Consider the following 20,579-nt stretch of genomic DNA (forward strand, 5'->3'; position numbering starts at 1 on the left):
GTTTGTATGGATTTTTGAGATCTAAATTTAGCATGTTTGAAGGATGATTTTCCACTATCCAACATTGATATGATAGTGGATATGATAGTAGGATATGAAATGTACTCACTCATGGACAATTTTTTGGTTATAATTAGATTAAAATTGCACCAAAAACCCAGGGAAAACTCCTTTCACTTGTGCATGGGGAACCTTATGTTGGAATGTGATGCCATTTGGTTTGAAAAATGTTGGTTCCATGTATCAAAGGGCGATTACAACCATTTTCCATGATATGATGCAGTAGATGATGGAGGACTATGTTGATGACACCTTGGTTAAGAGTACACAATGCAATAGTCACCTTCAAGATTTGGGACCCATCTTGGATCATATGGAGAAGTTTAATCTCAGACTCAACTCCAAGAAATGTGCATTTGGTGTAACTTTTGGGAAAACTACTTGGTTACATTGTCTCTGCAAATGGAATCGAGGTAGATCTAGAGAAAGTTCAAGCAATCATGGACATGCCCCCACCCTGTAATATTAGTCAAATGAGGAGCTTGAAAGTAACACTGTAATCCATTCATAGATTCATTTCAAAGTTTATGGATAGGTTACAATCTTTCAGTAAGACTCTGTATAAGGGTGTGAAATATGACTGGAATAAAGATTGTGATCAAAGTTTTGCAAAGATAAAGAAATACCTTGCTAATCCAATGATCTTGATGCCTCCTATCTATGGGAAGCCTCTCATTCTATACATCTCAATAATAGATTCATCTCTTAGTATCTTGCTAGCTCAAGAGGAAAATGATAATAAGAACAAGCTATCTACTATCTAAGTCACACATTAATTTCTTATGAAATGAACTATACCATCATTGAGAAAGCTTTCTTGGAAGACATCTTTGCTTCCCAAAAATTGAGACACTACATGCTTGCTCATACTACATGAGTAGTTGCTAAAATTTATCCACTGAACTACTTACTTAGCAAAGAAGAGCTAAAAAGGTTAGCCAAATGGGTCATTGATATTGAGTGAATTTAATATCACCTATGTTGAAAGAAAGACTATTAAAGGACAGGTGATTGCTAATCAATTAGTAGAAGCACCAATGCAAAGTCTTCTTCTGTTGAAGATTAACTTTCCTAATGAGTCCTTTTTAATGCTAACACATCAAACTTGGGTGATGTTCTTTGATGGTTCCTTCACACAACAAGGATCTGGTGTTGGGTTCTTATTCATAACACCACAAAAGTACTCATTGCCTAAGGTATACAAGATTTTATTTCCTTGTACAAACAATATTGCAAAATATGAAGCCCTAATCAATGGCATGAAGATTGCAATTGAGTGGAGAGTAGATGAATTGAGTATCTTTGGTGATTCACAACACATAATCAACCAGGTCAATGATGTATATTAGATGAAAGATGAGAATTTGGTACCCTATAAGTGAATGTTGGATGATCTAAAGAAATACTTTTCTCATGTCACTTTTCAAAAAATTCCTTAGGTAGACAACAAAGCTGTTGATGCAATGGCTACTCTTGCTTCCATGCTACAGATGCTTGAGAATGATCTTTGACAAAAATTTCTGGTGGAGACATTACTCTACCCTAGGTATAATTCCTCTAAATCCTGGATGGTCTTTTCTATCATAGGACATGACTCATCCTGTTACCATCATATATACTCTTACCTGTATGACCAAACAATTATAGATAATTTAACCTGGAATTAAAAATGTCACCTTATCTGCAGTGCTTGACGACATGTTACTATTTTTGATGACTTGTTTAGGAGAGGTCTTAAAGGAACACTCCTTAGGTGTCTAGAACCCAATGATTCCAAATGCACATCAATTGATATACATGAGAGCATTTGTCGATCTCACTCTAACAACTTGACACTAGCTTTTAAACTTATCAAAGTTGGTTACTATTGGTCAAATATTGAGCAAGAGGCAATCAAATATGCCAAGTCCTACAATAATGCCAACTCCATGGAAATCTATTTCACGCTCTATCCAGGGAGCTAATTCCATCTATCAAGTTGTGGCCATTTCAATAATGGGCCTTTGATCTAGTGGGTCAAATTCACCCATCTTCTTCGAATGGACATAAGTTCATTATTACAACTACAAATTACTTCACTAAATGAGTAGAGGTAGTCCCTCTCTCTATAGGAAATCAAAAAAGTGTAGCTCTGTTCATTATGAATTACATCATATGTAGGTATGGTGTACCATCCTCCATCATTATCGACAATGGAGAATAGTTTGAAAACAAGGATCTTAGAGAGTTGTGCAAGAAGTTCAAAATCATGCAACATTTGTCTTCTATTTATTACCCCCAGGGTAATGGCCAAGTGGAAGCATCCAACAAGTCTATCCTTTAGATCATACATTGCACAGTCAACAAATCTAGAAGGGAGTGGCACCTTAATATTAATCTAGCTTTATGGGCTTACAGAACTAGTATCAGAACTCCAATGGGTACAATGCCCTTTTCTTTGGTATATGGAGTAGATGTTGTGCTTCTAATTGAGGTTGAGATTCCTACTTTGAGAATCTCCATGAAAGGCCTCATTACTGATGATGACTATAGAATATCTTAGCTTCAAGAGCTAGAATTGTTAGATGAAAATCGACAATTAGTGTGTGATCATCTTTGATCTTACTAGAAATGCATGTCTAAGAGCTACAACAAGAAAGTCAAGCCACATGACTTCCAAGTGGGTGATCTCATCCTTAGGGAGAACCCTAAAAATAAACAACAATGTGTATAGAAAGGGAAGTTCAAACCTAATTGGATTGGTCCATATAGAGTTACTATAGTGTTTGGATCTGATACTTACCAACTTTCTACAACTAAGGGAGAATCACTCAAGTAGCTTATCAATACTCTTCATCTGAAGATATTCTACAATTGTCATGCTTTCAAAAGCTCTCTGTACATACTTAAAAGTCCTGAAAAGATCATTATCATGGTGAAAACCTACCAATAGGCACCTTGGTAGCAAAAAAGAATACAAAAAAAAACAAAAAATCAAAAAGATGAAAAGAACAAAAAAAGTGTCATTGATGAAAACTTGGCAAATAGGCATCATGGTAGCAAAAAAGAATCTTTGCCAAGAATGTGAAAACCTGGTAAATAGGTGCCTCCTTTTTCAAATTTTATATCTTGCGATGCATCTTCTAGCTCTTGTGTAGTTTCTTTCTACTTTAGTTTGTTACTTTCGCTCATGCATCCATAGATTGAATCTCATCATCAACTCAGGGGCAACACCCTACAATGTCATAGGAATCTCTTTTGCATCAGTCACTAGTTGTTCTAACTGCATCTACTTATAGTCACTTGTGTCACTCTAGAGATTCCTCTCAATGAAGATCTCTTTTGCATCAGTCACCGATTGTTCTAACTATGTTTTCCTACCATCGCTTGCTTCACTACAAAGATTCCTCTCGAAGAAAATATCTTTTGTGTCAGACACTAGTTATTCTAACTACGTTTATCTATTGTTACTTAGGTTCTTACTGAGATTCTTCTCAATCAATATTTCTCTATAATGTTAGTCACTAGTTGTCCTAAACGAGTCTCTCTATTTTCATCATCCTACTAAAGAGATTTCTTGTATATATGTTTTGAACATCGACACTTGACATTAATCCTATAACACAAATGACTAAACTTAAAACGTTGAACTTGTTCAAGATATGTTGAGATTTTCTTTGTCTATTTTACTTTCACTTTATCATTTCCCTTTGAGCAACTCAATGATGTCTCTTTTGACTATAGAAGAAAGGACTAGGGGCATGATATTTTATTTTCTTTCTATTTTTTGGTTTAGTTCCAATGATCTAAAACATCCATATAAAAAGGGTGTCCACTGTAAGAGCCTCTATCTCGTGTTGGATGGTCATGTGTACCTCGACTCATTTTATACGCATACTTTAGTGAGGTTGGTTCTTTTCTTTGTTTGTTTAAGTTAATTCTCTATTCTATAGTAAATAAGGATACTCGTCTTGCTGAGTGAACATATGGGTCACTATGAGTATAGCTAACATAGTTTTGTCTTAGGTTACGAACACAAGGGTTGTTGTAGATAGAACCTTTAATAAATACTTAGCATAAGAAGGATATCTCATGTGTCTAGTGTGTTTGCATGCAAGAAACATTCTGATCATCCTATAATTCATACTTTGATGCTTATGTTAGCTTGCTACATTAAAAGGGACAAATGTTCTGGTCATTCTAGCTTCTTGTGCCTTAATGCTTACATTTAATCTTGACAAAACTAAGACACATGGCATATTCATATTCCCATGATTGCAATGTTAGTGTGAATTGTATGACATTTGTGGGTCTAACTAAATATTTGATGATGATAATTTTATGAGTTTAGTAACTAGACTTGGGGATGCATCTAGCATAGGGTTACATTTCACACTCCACTTGCATAAAAGCATAGTTTGATCACTACTTTACTTGCATCTTTCAGAATGAGAGGTTGTTGGTTTCTTCAAAGTATCATGTTTCTTCACGATTACACAAATGATCGATTAATCACCCTCTTGGTTATTTTGGCTTCTTTGAACCCATTTTCGGGATCAAATTCAAAATTTGACATAGTTAAACAACTCAAAATTGCATTTTTAAATTTTGGGACCAACGTGATTGAATTCTTGTGCAATCAATTTTTTTGATACCTTGTGAATCTTGGAATGTTTTCAAATTACATTTTCTTCAAGTTTTCCAACATTTCTAGAAAAAGTCAACTTTGGTCAACTTTGGTCAAATTTGGTCTTTTGGACCTTGTAATCACTTTGAATTGACTCTAATTTTTCTTCAAATCCTTCTAATCTCTTCTATATTCTTCCAAACCTTAGATTTATTCACTATCTCTCAGTATACTACTTTGCATTACTATTCACGTGTGTTATCTTCCAATTTTTCTTCCAAAGGGGGTAGGATGATTACATCATGGAGTCTTTAAAAATTGTCTTCAATTCAATCTAAATCTTATGTCCTCATCACTCGGGGCATCTCATCATGCAGGAAATCTTGTTCCCCTCTATCTAGCATCATATGTCATATATCTTATCTTTTGATCACCTGATCAATCTTAAAACTATTCTTGTCAAAATTCAATGGACAAGTATCGAGACAATCTAACCCTGACTCCTGAGGATTAAGCCTCATTCTGAGGATGATTCTATGACTCATGATAGGTATTGTTATCTCTTTCATGAACCAGTAGGGTGTTTTTTAGTGGTGAATATTTGTAAGTTTGCAAAATTTAGAAATTTTTTGTTAGTAATTTGGCTAATAATTTAAAATTTAATGCAACCTAAATCACCACATTTTTATTAAATTTAGTTCTAAAATATTTAAAATCGCTCAATAATTGATTTTGTTAAAAAATTTAAACTCAAAGATTTGCCATAATATTTGATACATGATTAGATTTGATTCGCCTAAATATTATATATTATCAAAGAAATTAAAATTAATTCACCAATAATTATCATAATTATTAGTTGCTTTAGGGATAAATTACCAATATTTAGTTTTCACTATTGATTTAAAATATAATGTAATTATCCTCATAATTTCCATGAGATAAAACATGTTCAATTTTGATTTGTAATATTCCATGATGATTAGCGAACTTCCTATTATTATTGAGATTCATTAATATTTTCTACTCAAAAATTATGATTCCGAAATAATTGCCAATGTAAATAATATTTAAAATAATTTTTTTTGAGAGATTCATTGATAAAAATAAGTTGGTTTTTGAAAATAATGAAAGATTCGCCAATAATTTATATCTTTTTCTAGAGTGGGGTTTCTTAAAGTTTACCCTGTGGACCAATATTCAAGTGTTCTATCTGGACTCTAGGGGATTAAGCTCCGTTCTGGAGATAATTTCAAATTCTTGCTGAGGGTTAAGCTTCATTCTAGAGATAATCCTAACTATTCCTAAGAATTAAGCCTCGTTTTGGGGATAATTCTAAGCTCGTACTTTCATTCATTATTCAATGGACAGGTATTGAGACAGTCTAACCTTGACTCCTGAGGATTAAGCCTCATTTTGTGGATAATTCTATGAATCATGATTAATCTTATCATCTTCTAATGTACAACTATCGAGATGGTCTAACCTTGACTCCTGAGAATTGAGTCTTGTTTTGGGAACAATTCTGTGAAGTTTTATAATCTTTATTCTATCAATTTTGGTATCTAGGTGTTCTATTTAGATTCCCTAAGGTTAGGCTTCATTTTGGAGATAACCTTAAAAAGCTTATCAATTTAAGTATCCAGGTGTTCTATCTAGATTCCCTGAGGTTAAGCTTCATTCTAGAGATAACTTTAAAAAATCTTATCAATTTTGGTATCTAGGTGTTCTATCTACATTCCCCAAGGTTAAGCTTCATTTTGGAGATAACCTTAAAAAGCTCATCGATTGGTTTATGTATCATCAATTTCAAAATCAAACTCATTTCTTGATCTATGCTTCATACTTCTAATTTCTTTGAATCAACGCACTGCTCACACATTTATTTAAAGAGGGGAAAATTTAATACCCCAAAATTGGCACATTGCCATGGTAAACCAATTTTGGTCTATTTAATCAATCTTAAGTCTTATTGTACTAGGTAATTCTAATTTCAACAATCTGTACTTGACCTAAGTGTAAAATGCAGAAAATCATTAATCTGCATTAATCATGTACTTCATTTAATTCCTAAATACTAATCAAATTAGCAATGACAAACCTATTAATTAATTTAATTTAATTATGAGTCCTAGCACTTTTATTAAATTAAATTTACCCCTTTGGCTAAAATACACATTAAGGAATTAAATGTATTTGATTTAATTAAATATATCCTCATTTTAATTATTTAATTTAATTATTCAATTAATTGAGATTATTCACTTATGAGGTCATATTCAATTTGATTAAATCAAATATACTCTCCAAATTCTCTCTGCAGTTCAGAATTGGAAACTCTAAGTGAACCAAAATTGGAAAAGGAATTAAATCAGTTGACTCTTCATCACACTTAGAATTGAATTAGTTAACTTCCTTTTCACAGGGAATTTTCTATTCTAATTGAATTTCATTTCCAATCTCAACTATTTATTCGACTTGATCTTGACTGTTCATCAATTCTAAAATTCTATTTAAGAAACCCTCAATTCCTCATTTCAGGAGGTTGCAAATGAATAGTATCAAACTTATGCTGAATTGATTACTCAAATATTTACATTCATAGTTTTCTTATTCTTGCATATTAATCTCATCTAGCTTAATAATGCATTCATTTAGATTATAACACTCTCTTTATTTCTAGATAAATTTGTATCTCATATAGCTTAACAATTGCATCTCATTTATATTTAAAATCCTTCATTCTAGATGTTAGGTTGCTAGCTTCTCAATCTGAGAGTGAATAGAAAAATCAATCGAGTTAGGAGGCAATAGACCGAATTGTCGAGTTACTTTGAATGAACAATACCATGTTCATTCCAGGATGATTCTTCATATAATGATAATGTTGAAGTGTGTGTAAATTCAGAGGCCCACAATTACCACTCAAAATAATCAACACCATATCTTGTGATTCATTCTTCAAATACATAATACTATTTTCACATGTTCTTAGCAAATCCAATCTTAATTAGATAAGAGTATAACCTTTCATTCCATGCTCTCATAGCTTATTTTAGTTTATATAGTGAGTTGTTCAACTTCTAGATCATATTCTTCTTTATAGGTTCAACAAATCCTTCAGGATGGTCAATGTAGACTTCCTCTTCAAGTATTCCATTCAGGAATATAAATTTTACATCCATTTGATATACCTTGAATTTTTTATATATAGCATAAGTCAATCAAGTTCTTACACCTTCTAATCTTGCAATAGGTGCAAAATTCTCACCATAGTAAATTCCTTCTTTGAGTGATTAACCCTTGCAAACCAATTTAGTCTTATTTCTTACCACTTCTCCATTCTCATTCAATTTATTTCTAAAAATCCACTTTGCTCCAATTACACTCTTGTTAGCAGGTCTCGGTACAAGTGTCCAAGTATTGTTCTTCTCAATCTAATCAATCTCCTCATTCATAGCATTAACCCAACATTCACCATCCAATGCATCTTTAACTGATCTAGCCTCAAAATCAGCTATTAAACATGTACCTTCTCCTATTTTTCTTCTTGTATGTACTTCAACACTTCTATCTCCTATTATTTATTTAGGTGAATGGTTCTTTTGATATATTTGGTCATGATATGTTAAGTTCCCTAATTATCAGTGTTTTCTTCACTCAGTAGAATTTCAACTTCCTCCTTGGGTTTTACTATCTAGTGCTTGAGTATAATTGGCTAAGATGCAAGTGTCACTATCTAATGCTCAATAGCTTTGTGTTGTAACTCAAGTAGAGTGTAGGTGCATCTTCATAGAAATAAACAAAGTTACTATAATCTTCAAGCTCTTTATTTCTTTCTAGATTATTTCTAAATGAAAATTCATCAAATCTTACATTTGCACTTTCAATCATCTTCTTGGTAGCCTTGTTCAAACATTTGTAAGCTTTATTATTAGATGAATATCCTAGGAATATACCTTCATTTCCTTTAACATCAAGTTTACCATTTCTAGCATACTTGCAATGAATATAGTATCTACTTCCATAGATTTTGAAGCAACTTAGATTCGGTGCATGACCATACCACAACCCATAAGGTGTCTTATTTGTTCCTTTTTTCAATTGAGCTTAGTTGAGAGTGTAAACAACAATACTGATTGCTTCTCTCTAGAATATTTGATAGACTCCTCAATCATTAGTGTCCTTTCCCAATCCTTGATGTATCTATTTCTCCTTTTAGCAATGCCATTATGTTATAGTGTTCTTGGTACAAATAATTGTCTTTTTATACCATTATCAGAAAAAATTTAGTAAATTCAACAAACATAAATTCACCACCTCTATCAGATCTTAAACATTTCAAAGGTTTACTAATTTCCTTTTCAACTCTTACTTTGAACCATTTAAACATATCAAAAGCATGTGGCTTCACTTTCATGAATATTACAATCATAATCCTTGAAAAATTACCCATAAATAATATAAATTATTTATCAGCATAGTAACTATCAATTCCAATTGGACTACATAAATCAACATGCACTAATTCCAAAAATATCATTTGAAGTGTGTGGCTTGCTAGAAAAAGTAGACTTTGTCATCTTACTGAGTTGATATTTTTTACATATAACATTCTCAGGTTTTTACAAATTTGATAAGACTCTTACTCTGTTCTTTCTACTAATTTTCACCATATTTTCAAATTTTACATGACACAAGCTTTTATGACATAACCACACATCCTTATCTCTAGAAAATACACATGTCTCAATTGTAGGATCAATGTAGGATAAGTAAACATTTTTTTTTTCACTCTTGTTCCAATTAGATTACCTTCATCATCAAAGATTTTGACTTTCCTTTTATCAAATTTCAACTTGTGACCTAAGTTACTCAACTATGAAATGCTCAAAAGATTATATTTGAGTTGTTGAACCCAATAAGCATCATCACATCTGATCTTATCATTTAGCATTAGTGATCCTTTACCTTCCACCAAGTATGGAACATCACCACCACACTGAATAGTTCCACCATCATCAAATTATTCAAATTTATCAAACTTACTTTGATCACCATTCATATGATGTGAACAACCACTATCAATAATCCATGAGTCATTCTTAATAAAATATGAAACACAAGTAGTTTCATTCTCACAAATTTCACCATTTGCCTCTTCCTTGATTGCAACATATACTTTTCAACTAATTTCTTGTCATCATCATAACTTGACTTGGTATGCTCTTCTGCAGTAATGTAACATGAATTTTTTCCTTTGTCTTTATAATCCCTAGTCTTCCTATACTCTTAATATTTCTTGTCATTTCTATTAGACTTTCTTCTATTAGGACATTTAGCAACAAAGTGACCAACCTCATTACATTTGAAACAAATCAAGGGTAGTTTACCTTTGTATCTACCTTTACTTCTTTTGATAATCTTCTTGCAAGAAATGCTTCAATCTCATTCAAGCCATCTTCAGTTTCAGACTCAATTTTTTCTTAAGTTTTCTTCTCTTTCTTTGAATTGTTGATGGTTAGTGAAGACTTAAAAGTATTTCTATTTGTAACCATATTGCTATCATAATTGCTCAACTCAAATGCAGTCAAATGACCAAGTAGACCATCAAGTGTCACATCATTTCCAAGTATAGCTCTTACTTATGGAATAGCAAAAAATTTGATAGAATATATAGGAAAAAGAGTTCTTAAGACTTTACATACAATTTTAGAATCCAAGATGGCTCCTCCATAAGCTTTGATTGCACTCACAACATCTTTGATTCACTTCACATATTGTGCATCATTCTCACCTTCTTTCATTCTCATGACATCATACTTACCTCTCAAGCTTCCAACTTTGGGTCTCCTTATATTGTCATATCTTCCATAAAAAAGTTTCAGTTTATCTCACATTTTCTTAGCATTGGCATAGTCTTTGGCATCATCAAATTCAACATCATTGAGAGTAGATGTAGTATCAATCATCATACTATTATGATTCCTTTTTTCATTCATTTGTTCCATAGTCGGGGGAGTAATAGGTGTGACATATTCATTCTCCAACCAGTGTGTGTGACATTATTTCCAATACTTGAAAGATGTAACTTTATTTGCTCTTGCCATGAGGAAAAGTTCTCCTTGTTTATCTTTGATGGCTCTCTCTTATACATCTTGATCTTAGGTTCAAGTTCCTTTAAACTTCATTTTTCAAGCACTCATCTCTGATACCAAATTGTTAGATAATTGATATGGGGTGAATAAGTTATCTCCAATTATCTCACAGTCCCTTCAATCTTTCCAACACTATTAAAGAATCATAAACATGAACAAGAATAACTTTAATTACTCAGTATACACATCTAACATAATACTTAAATTATGCATTCACTTCTTTCCAAACTATTATTAAATTATTCCTTGCATTATTCGTTGTCAATGAATTTCTAGTTACTACCTAGTGATATCTTTAAAGTTATTATCTAGTTGCGGTAAACTATTAAAAAATTAAATCGACCTGCAACACAAATAAAGTTCACTCAATTTTCACACCAATATTTTTAACATGGACACCTTGTTAGGGGAAAAATCACCTAGGACTGGCAACCCAAAAAATTCACTCTTCTAAAGTGATCTTTGTTAGGATACTACCTTGTTATAGGTTACATACACTTTATTAAAGTGACCTTGTTAGAAGATTTTGCCAAAAAATCATCTAGACCTTCTCACTTCCTATCCTTGACTAAAAAGAGTGGCCTGATTTAAAGGACTTACAAACACCACTAATCGATGTTACCATATAGGATTTCATAGACTTGTTAGGTCCACTCAGTACTTCTAAAATTTTCTACTTCAATGGTTAAATAGTAACATTGTAAAGTGATCTACTAAGAATAACAACTACATTTTCTTGTTCAAATCTATGTTCTTTCTCTTTCTCTATATTTTAATCACTCAATTGGTTGTCTTTCATAAACTCTTCTTCTTGTCTTCTCTCAGTTCTTCTCAATTCACTTGGCTCAACACTTCTTGTTTCACCTTCTTCAATAGTTTGCACTCACTACAACTTTAACACTTCAGCATAATGGCCTTCTAACTAGAAAGATGAGATCAACAACATAAATTGTCTCCTTCTCCTCCTTATATAGATTTCTCAATGCTTCAAGATCCTTCCATCTTTTTCCACTTAAACAACATTGTCGATCTTAGGTTTACAATTGAATTCCTTCATAAAAATGAATTTAAACATGTAGAAAATATAACCTTGCATAGAACTTTTGTCCATCATTATCCTTCTTTGATCTCTTTAATCAAATCCTTCTTGAATTTTCTCTATCATTGATCTTATAACAAACTTTGGCTCTCACATTAGACCTTCTCAAGCTTTCCACATTTCCATTGAAAGTTGACCTCAAATTCCAATTTCCAAACTTCAAGCAACACTATGATCTTCTTCTTTATTTGTAAATGTTCGAGCAACACTGTGTTCTTCTTCTTTATTTGTAATCTTCAAGATTGACCCCTTTGAAGAGATCTCCATTAAACATATGACATTCCTATAAATTTTAGAGGTGTAGCATTCTCTTATAATGTAATTAAATTTTGAGGTTTACTTTTAACTGGGAAGGAAAAAGGAAACTAATATCCACACATAAATATGATATAGATATAATTACAATTTCAAATAGAGAAACAAAAAGATAAAATGACACAAAGCTCATTTTATAAAATAACATAGGGGCTTCACTTAGTGAACCTAAATCATAGCACCTACATTCGTGCCATACTTTCAAAAAATACATCCCCAAACTCATTTTTTGTCAACCCTTTCCAATACTGACCTAGTTCTCTCAATACACATTTTCCTACATAGAACCCTAGGCCTCCTCTCCAAAAATCCCCTCCCCCCTATTTAGGCAATTTATTGCCCCTTATTAATGTCCATTGTAAGCCCTCAATATTAATGCACATGGTATTTCATTTCCCTTTTAGTGAAGACCCCATGAAAAATAACACATAGATATAAATATGACCAAAATACTTTAAACTTGTAAGAGTTTTAGGTGACTCTACACCACCCCTAGGATCAAATGAAATACAAAGATAACTTCCACGATAGAATGGAAAGACAATTGCAACAAGGTGTAAGAATAATATTATTACTAATAGAAATCAATTAAAATGTACATAATAAGTTTTCATATGTAAGGAAGACAATACGTGACGATGATAAGTGATATTATTAAAGAACTCTAAAAGGTTAGTTGAATCAATGTTTTTCAATTTTTGACTTTGTATATTTTATCCTAAAACCATAAAGAAAGTGGAATTAAGAGTAAAGAGTAAAGTGTTTTCCTTTCATACTTATCTTCACCTTTCAGTGTCCTCTTTGCAATCATAGTTGCCAATTCTTCTAAATTTCTTTTCTCTTCCTCAATTTCTACACATTCCTTACCATATCTACCAAATCTTGTAGGTGGTGTAGGAATGTCATAGTAAATTTTGTAAATCCTCTTAGAAGTAGTAGCTTGAAACGCCAATTCTACTTTAGGTAAAACATTTCCAAGTTAATCCATGTAGAAGATTTATGGATTACACGACATACAAAAGTATTCATCGAAAAATCTATTGCATGCATAAGAACAAGCATTTTAAATGTTCATCAATATACCTTTTGTAAATGTTTTTGAAAATTTCAAATATCATAGTAGTCCATCATCCATTCAAAAGTATTCAACTAGAATAATTTTTCACAATATCCATTAGTTCAATATAATAAAAACTAGTCTACTTTACTTATTATATCAACTTCTCTTTTCATTACTTGACCTTAACAATATGACTGCATTTCATACCAAATATTACAAAATGATTATTATTATTCACAATTCAATGCCTATTATTCTTATATTAAACTATTTTTATTACCATTTGATATAAATTAAAAAAATGTTCTAAATAATTGGTTTTTTTTAAAGTTATTTTCATTCACCCTAAATCTAAATAGTGCCAACATAATTTTGATGAAAACTCATCTCCCCTTGTCCGTCTGTGATGTAAACAATAAACAAATGATCTCACTCCACTCCAAACCAATACTTCCAATTATAATATAAAAGTAATATTTGTGGTGGTAGATTCCTCTACATTATTGTAGAGTGAATTTGTCATGTGAAAACCTAGGTAGTGTCTCCCTCATTTATATGGAATTATAAAGGAAGCCCGCCTTGTAAGCTATTGCATGTATTACAAAATTCCATGATAATATCATTTTCCCATGTCTTAACTTCTCGTACAAAATGCTATGATGAGGGCTCCGTCTGTCTTTTAGGAAAACACATAAATCTAAACTTAGTCACAAAGATGTGTTTTTTTGTCAATGATTTCACTCGAACCTCTATTATTCACACATATGATGTCTCTTCGAGGGAAAAAGGAAGTTATCCATTTTACAATGGTGGAATACGTGTACACCATTTTATTCGTTGAAATAGATGATTGATATATTAGCTTTTGGTTTATGTAGTTTGTATTTTATCAAAATTATGATTATCTATTTTTAAGAAATATATTCATTTGATAAAGAAGTTCAATATAATATAAAGTTAAAATGAAAAGAATATAATACAATATTATATTAAAAGTATGATTGGTAGTCATAATTAATGACTTTTGTTTTTAGATTTTTTTATTAAAAAATATATTCATTCGAAAAAAGTTCATATAATATGAAGTTAAAATAAAAGATTATGATATAATCACATTCATATAAGAAATAATTGTGAATGCATATGAAGATAATAAAATGTATTAATGTAAATATATTTAAGAAGATGCTATGGAAGTGTATTTTGAGTATTAATAAGTAGAAGAGTTTGAGAGGGTTAAATTTGCAAAGGTCAAGTTGAAAGGTCATGTCAGAATCTGGTGGAAAGAGGACTAGTTAGAAAGAAATAAAAAGCGGTAACAAAAAGATAAAAAATTTGATCATATGGTGGAAAAATTGAAGAGATAGTTCAATCATGTTCACTATGAGCTTGATTTGTTAAAGAAAATACTAGGGTTGAAGCAAGGAAGAAGATCTTTCCAGAAATACACAAAAGAGTTCTATCAAGATAGGTTAATTTGAAGCCAACAAGAAGAAGATTGTCATTACATAAGTGGGTTATGGCCAAATATTCAAGAAGAGTTGATAATGATAAGAATGACTACCATTGAGGATGCATATCAATTTTCTTTAAGCTAGATGAGAGACTGAACATGAAATTTGAGAGAATACATTGGACTAGGTCATGGTGGAATATTTGGTGGATGGTCTTATGGAATTTGAAATGAAGACCAGAAAAGGAATTATGACTTGAGCAACAATCAAAATTTTAGGGGACATTATTTCTATCATTCTCATAATCAAAATAACTGAGATCAGAGAGGAAGAGGAATAGGGCAAGGACTAAGAAGAGGAGATTTGTGGGACACATTTCCATTTTGGAAAAGAAGGATATAGAGCTTATGAGTGTCCCTAACATCAAGGGAGGATAAATAAAGACCAGACAAAAATGTATAGGTTGCACATGTAAATGAAGATATCAAGTCATCATAATTTGAAGATGTTGAAAGAGGATAGGTTCTTGGCACCAGAAGAACCTTATTGAATGATGAGAAAAAAACATGAGCAATAGAAAAATGTATTCCACACAAAGTACAAGTGTAAAGTTAAAATGTTCAGTGTCATTATTTATAGTGTAGCACTCATAATTATGTTTTAGAGGAAATGGTTAATAAACTAAAGTTAGAATGAAGGAAGCATATGAATCCCTACCAGTTTACTTGGTTGCAATAGGACCATAAGGCTTGAGTCAATGAACAATGTATGGTAAAGTTTAAGATTGGGAAATATCATGATGAGGTATTATGTGGTATTTTACCTGTGGATGTTTATCATTTTTCATTAGAGAGACCATGTCAATTTGATCTATGCACAATATGCAATGAGTATACAAATGCCTATTCTTTGACAAAGGATAAAGTTTGAGAAAAGTTGAAGCCATTGATGGAAATATAGGAAAAGGTATTTAGTAATATTTACATAAATCTATTTAGTTTATGATAGGAAGTTTATAGAAGGCATGAGGTATGGGCATATGTGTTTCACTATAATTCCAAAAGTTGATAAAGAGGAAGTAGAAGATGTACTTGCAAAAGTTTCATATTTTTTGGATGGGTTTCAAGACTTTTATTTGATAATGTAATTGATGGATTGCCACTACTGATAAATATTAGTCACTAAATGGAGGTATCACATAGAACAACTTCAGCAGAGAGTGATGAGTTAAACATACAAGTACATGAGTTATTCCAAAAAGGTTTGATTCATGGAAGTTTGAGTTAATTTTTTGTACCATAAATGATGGGACCGAAGGAAAATTTTGAATGGAGGATTCTCATAAATTATTAGGCTATCAAAAAGATTCTTATCAAGTATAGAGTTATGTTTCCAGTGAAATATTCTATCATGGATTGTTTGAGTAGAGTTGTGTACTTCACAAAGATAGATATGAAGAGTGTATATCATCAAATTAGGATTAGAGAAGGAGATGAGTAGAAGATAACCTTCAAGGAAAAGGAGATCTTGAGTGAGCTATTAGTCATGTCTTTTGGGATATTTAATAAATCTAGGACATTTGTATAGCTCATAAATGAGTTATTAAAATAATTCCTAAGTAAGTTTTTATTGTTTACTTGGATGATATTTTCATTTTTAGTAAGATATTGGAGGAGCATATAATGCATATTGTTAGGGTCTTTGAGAAATTAAGCAAAGAAAAGTTGATTGATTGATTAAAGAAGTGCATTCTTGTGAAGGAAATAGTATACCTAGGATTTGTTGTCTCAGCAGATGGTTTTAAAATAGACCCAAAGAAAGTGAATGATATTCTTGAATGGCCTACTCCAAGGAGTGTTGTTGAGGTAATAACTTTTCATGATTTGAGTAGTTTTTATACAAATTTTATTTGAAATTTAAGTAGTATGTGTGGACCCTTGATAGAAACAATCAGAAGGGATAGGTAAGAGTTTAAGTGGATTATAGGAGTAACAAAGTGTTTTAAATTATTGTTTTTTTATAGAGTAGCCTACTTTGGCACATTCAAGTTTTAATAAGGTGTTTCAAGTATATTGTTGTTGGATACAATTGTTCAATTGTGTGTTGTCTTTGATGTTACACAAATGTCATAATAGTTATTAAACAGAGTCTACCAAGCTCAATTGGTCAGCAAAGCAAAAGAGAGAGTCTACCGAGCTTAGATGATCAGCAAAGTGATTTACAAAGTCTACCGAGTGTTCCTGGTAGTCACACTGTGGAGACAATTTCTATTGAGCTCACTCAGGTGATGAAGGATTTTATGGTAGAAGACAGTTTCTACCGAGCTCACAAGGTCAGTGAAGGAAAGTTAGCATTTACCCAATTCACTCAGTCTTCAAAGGATTTTGTAGATTTTGCAATGTTTACCAAGCTTCACTTGGTTAACACTAGAAATTATTTCTGGAGTAGTGTCTACCAAGCAGGGTCCGCCAATGAAGGATTTTATTATTTTGGGAAATAAAGTCTAATTGTTTCATGTAAAGTTTGTAACTAACTGATGTGATGATTATTGGTAATTGTAACTTGTAAATGATCCAATTGGACAATTTTTATGGTATGAATAAAAGGTCAAGTTGTGAAATCTAAGTTGTAATGAGCGAGCATGCAAGAGAATTAATTGTGTGAAGAGGAAGGTGTGAGTGAATTTTGAAGTAGGATCAGATATCCTTGAGGAGCAGCAAAGGTGTATTCAATCAGTAAGGATCTAGTGAAGTAGAATAGAGATTTGTAACAACAAAGTTTAGTTGCATCTCATTTAGGTCACTTATTGTTACTTTCTCACCATTGTAGTAGTAATTCCTAAATCTCTTAATAGAGTTGGTTTAGCAACCATTTTTGTAAACCCTCTAACAAGGTGGACATTTCTATTGAATCGTTCTTAAGTCCTCTAGCAAGGCCACTCCTAGCAGGGTGATTAAATCCTCTAACAAAGTCACACCTAACAGTGTGTTTTGTAACCTTTAACAAGGTCGGCTCCTAATAGGGCTCACTTCAAAAGAGTGAAAATCAGTAGCTACTTACTTGGTGGTTTTTCCCATATTGGGTTTCCATGTTAAATTTGGTGTCTCTTGTGTTGATGTTATTTCTTTTATGCATGCATGTTAAATCTTGGTGAATGTTTAAAGATCAGTAATAAGTTAATTCACGGTACATCTACCGAGTTACAACATTTTTCTATGTGGCTACTATTGTCACAAAAGTTTGCACCCTCGTCCAAAGTTTTTACCTAAGGACAAACTTGTGAAACATGGAAACAACCTCCAAGCTATGGGACTTGAACTGTGAGGTTGAGTCTCCGGAGAAGGCCGACTTCCTTTACTATCAGGGTGCACCTAACTACTCTTAGAGAGGAACAGGGAGAAGGAATGCATAGAAGAAAATCTACCTACTCTAACCTAAGGGGGTGATGCACCAAAATAGAGTGTTCAAACCAATCTCTGCCCATACATGCACTACTGAACCATCATGACACCAAGAGATATACACATCCAGACTTGCTTTAATCTAACAACAATCACATGTAGATCAGAAAACCCAGCTGAATGACATAAGGAAAGAGAGGATTCACTTATATGTCGTTCATAGGCCAAAAGAGATACAGTCATGCAAGATTGAGGATATCCACAACACACCAATGAGAGGCAAATAGTTCTTGCACTTTACATCAATGGTTGGAGGAGATAAGGCAAAATTCCATACAGTTTAGAGGCAAAGGGAATTTACACATGAAATTGCAGAGCAATATCAGAGAAGTCAAAGAAGAGTCGACCAGAACAAAATCTAATAAAAATTGTCTTTATAGTTCAGGCATAATTGAGATATCCTCTAACTGAAGTTACTCCAAAACTACCACCGTTAAGTCTTACAGAGAATAATCATGCAGATCTAGGGCAAATCTGACCTTGGCACAGACTCAGATACTATGAAATTTGATCTTTGTTGAAACAGGGCCCTGAGAAGACAGAAATGGCGCCCTTAAATTGTTTGACCAAGTAGATGGATCAGATTAGAGGTGGTGGGGCATTCTCCCTCATTCACTAAGTTCAACATTCATCCAAGAGTGGTTGGCATTGATCACAGGGATCAGATCACACAGAAAACCTGATCTCTCTTCATTTTTTGGCTCATGAATCAGCAGGGTCAGCAGGTCAACTAAACCCTATGATCATAATAGACCACATGGGCCAATGATTTTCTTTTTTTTTTTCCACTTTGTAGAGTCTCCACGCAGTTGACCATATCTTTTAACTATCTGCGCCACCTCCTCAAACCCTGACTGTGATGTAACTGCCAACCGTCAGCCCTAACTGTTACTACCTTAGCCAGGCCCACTGGGACAAGTGTTTTTTAGGCACTTCCCTACAAATGTTTAATCTTCATGCACTTCCATATTGTGGGCAGGCGTTGATCATCGATCTACAAAAAATCAATGATCAAGAAAGATTCTTCGCATCCTACGCTTGCCCCCTTCGAGATTACTAGGCCCACGAAACACTCAACACAACCTGGCATCCAAATCAGCAACCTAACATCACCCTAGTATCACCTTGTGGCATATGGAACAAACTTGACCCCACAAGGACACACGACAGTGAGGCACTTGTTCGCATTGTTTAATTTCCTCGCAACTCCATAATGCGGGCAAGTGCTAGCCCTCGATCTCATTTGAATCTACGATGATCAAAATTTTGCGTGACTGCACACCTAGTTAGCTAGATGGACCAATGAAATGCCCTCTTCGTACTCTGACTCACCTAACAATGGCCATGGAAGATGAGCTATCATTATCTTCTGAGAAAAGTGGGCCCATGATGTCACACCATGGCATGCATCATAAAGGGGCATGCCCACATTACTTAACATCCTTGCAACTCCTTATTGCGGGCATGCGCTAGCCATTGATCCTTGAAGATCTGATAGTGGAAGGTATAACTGGGAACATGTGACGTCATGGGACAGGTGTCACCAAGGCGCTTGCCCACATTATCAGAAAGTCTAACGAAAGGAAAAATGCGGGAATGCGGGCACTAATCAAACTGTCAGCCCACCCTACCACCTGTCCACCCTATCTGTGATGGCTTTAAAGAAGATAGACCCACCTGAACAACAAGGAAACACCGATCCACTTGTCGCAAAGGGGATTCCCTGCATTACGTAAAGGTAGTGCATTTTCAAAATGCGGAAAAGTGCCCACCGTAGATCTGGGCAAGATTTGACGGAGCAAAAAGTTGCGAGGAAGCGGAAACAAATTTAGGAAATACCATAGGTTTTAAATGCTTTATTTTCCAATATTTCCTGGTCATTTAAAATATTAAAATATGGAGAGTGACCATTGGGTGGGCCAAGGTATTCGAATTCAAATTTTGGTGGGAGGCAAAAATGGGTAACATTTCTGGCGACTCAGAGGGGAAGCAAGCCAACTATGCGTGTGATTAGTAGCCTTATGCATCCATTGGGCCATAGAGTTATAAAATATTTGGATTGGTGCACTATGAAACCTTGACCCTACCTCTACAGTAGAAAAACACCGAAAACTCTATCTCTACAACTCTGAAAACTTAGCAAAACAAATGTGTTCGTGCACCTCTTGGAAAGCTGGAAAACAATAGAAAGGAAACTACTCTAATATGTACAAGAAAATTCAAGCCCTGTTAGAAGCATGGTTTGAGATAGATCCCATTGACTCCGATAGAAAAATTTCACCACCATGGCTGCTTAATTGAAAAGCATTGGCCTACTTGCAACTGACAATCAGATTGGGACCACTCCACAATGCATTAAATTTTGA

This window comes from Cupressus sempervirens, chromosome 7 (genome assembly GCF_028749045.1).
Source record: "Cupressus sempervirens isolate cs-2001-9-10 chromosome 7, ASM2874904v1, whole genome shotgun sequence".
NCBI lineage: Eukaryota > Viridiplantae > Streptophyta > Pinopsida > Cupressales > Cupressaceae > Cupressus > Cupressus sempervirens.